This window comes from Gracilinanus agilis, unplaced genomic scaffold, assembly GCF_016433145.1.
Source record: "Gracilinanus agilis isolate LMUSP501 unplaced genomic scaffold, AgileGrace unplaced_scaffold57122, whole genome shotgun sequence".
Taxonomy (NCBI): domain Eukaryota; kingdom Metazoa; phylum Chordata; class Mammalia; order Didelphimorphia; family Didelphidae; genus Gracilinanus; species Gracilinanus agilis.
Genome location: NW_025392602.1, coordinates 1 through 2,254, shown reverse-complemented (window position 1 = coordinate 2,254; position 2,254 = coordinate 1). Strand labels below are relative to the sequence as shown.

General features: G+C 37.0%; 1 pseudogene; it reads right to left on the bottom strand.

Annotated features, from left to right (window-relative positions):
• Positions 1 to 711: 711 nt before the first annotated feature.
• LOC123256222 lies at positions 712 to 1,643 on the bottom strand (annotated as a pseudogene).
• Between the last annotated feature and the right edge of the window lie 611 nt (positions 1,644 to 2,254).

Below are 2,254 nucleotides of genomic sequence, written 5' to 3'. Positions count from 1 at the left end.
TTCTCTCTGGTCTCAACTGTCAGCAACTGTCAGCAGCTGCCTTCTCTGGATCCTTTTTGTCCCATCCCCCTTGCACAAATCACAGGCTTACACCTGCTATATGCAAAATACTATGTGAAGTACAACTGTATACAATATTCTCTTTTCATTCATTTACTTAAACATACATTACTAAAGTGATTTTATTTTAATACAAATTATTTTTTTTAAAGAAGAGGAAATGCATATGAGTTCAAAACGTATGTTAAAAAAGAAACGGAAAATTGTTTTTCTCTTCATTTTAACCTTTAAAGTAATAGGTTTGGGGTTTTTTTCCCTCTGTTTTTGTTTGTCTTGAGTACTGTGGTTAAAATGAATCACTGTGATTAAGTGGTGGAATATTAATGCTATACAATATATTCCTTGCAGAATTCACTTTGAGCCCCGTGATCCATGCAGGTCAGATTCTTTCCATGCTGAAGTTGCTTCTCTCTGTGTAACATTGTCCAGGAAGGAGGATGGAGACATGGGGGTAAAATCAATTAGTGACCTGCCTTTATATGCTATTTCCTGACAGAGCCATGAAAATTTCAAACACTTTCAATAATATCCAAAATTACAAACCTACAACTAATGGAAAAACTGAGGGAAGTAAGAAAGGTTCTCCAAGAGCTCTCAGTCTCTTTCATTCCACCAGAAGATATTTGCTTCTGCACAGGTTGGTCTAGGGTACTAAGGATTTCTTCCTTTGAGGCAATTTTTCATCTGCTGTAGTACATTCAAGGATGTCCACTTCAGCTTGATGTTCCCCAAAATCAGGATAAATGAGTGGCCTGAGGGGTGGATGACTGTAATTATCTTGCTAAATATCATTGCTAGTTCACTTACTGGAAAAAAAAACTAGCTGGATTTGGCTATGAGAAAGGCCAAACAGTAAATGACAAAGAGGATGAGGAAAGAGATCACAGCTTTTATGGCTCTCAAATGGATCTCTGTGCTGGGATTTCTAGCATCCATAGCACTGAGTTTATCTTCCTGGTGTGACTCCACAGTGAGAGCATTAACAGGAAAAAGGAGATCAGGGACACAGTATAGGGAAAGAGAGTCCTCAGATTGAGGAAAACCACAATGCCAAAGTATGCAGAATTATTCATTTGGAGTGTTGGAGAGTTATTTCTCTTGTTCCTTCTGCTTACCTGGCCCCTGAAATCCTCATTAAATTTATCTATTATTGGAAGGTTAATGAATATAGACATGAACAAGGATGCCAGTAGAATTATAGGAATTAGTCTGTTAATTCTCCCTTTCAACCAGAGGAAAAGAGAGTGGGAGAAATTGGCTATCTTCAAGCAACAGAATATACTAAGGCATGTAGCTAACCAGACACTTAAATAGTTGGAAATTATCCTGAAGTTATCTATAGTTCTCATAATATTAGCATACTAATACACTTCTGGGTGAAAAATCACTAGAAAGCCATTTAATAGCATCAAGAATAAGGAGCCAATTCTGGAGATGGCTAAACCTGTAAGAATCAAGTAGATTTTCCATCTCTTGACCCAGTCAGTGAAGTTCACCAGTTCAATGAATCCATTCCCCAAAATCCCCATCATGAACTCTCCAGTAATCATGATCATAAAGATCGTCTTCATTGCATTTAACATGTTTGCAGATAGGAAACTCCAATGTCTAATATCACAGCTTTTGGATTAATTTTCAACCAAAATATTGAAGGGAGGTATCTATGTTATTGAGGTTTTGTAGGGATTTTTTTCTCTGCCTTTATTATGTCTCCTTTTCCAGAGAAAGATTCTTTTGTATAAGGCTGAAGTTATTTTCAAAAAATACTTTCTTAATTTTTTTGAACTATGTACTAAATGTATTTCATGGATCCACTCTTCTGTTTTGGGAAGGGTTAAATTGGGGGTGGGGGTTGTGAGGTTGAACGAAAGTCAGGAAAGCAGTTCCTTAAACACAAAATACTTAGTTTATTATTAGGAAATCTGGATAGTAATATGAAGGACAGTGAAAGTCATCTTATAATAGCTTGCAACTTTACCCAAGATCCCAATCCTAAATAGATTTCTCTAAAACCCCCCAAATCTATCTGACTCAGAGGGCAGTACCTTCTGCTAGGCTGGAGCACTCCCCATCTCTCCTAGTCTGACTCTCTAGTAATATACCCACTGTCTATCTACCAATCTACTCATGTTAATCAATAATTGATAAGGCAGTTAAAGCCTTCATTCCATTTCTGTCTCCAACTAGGGAGAGA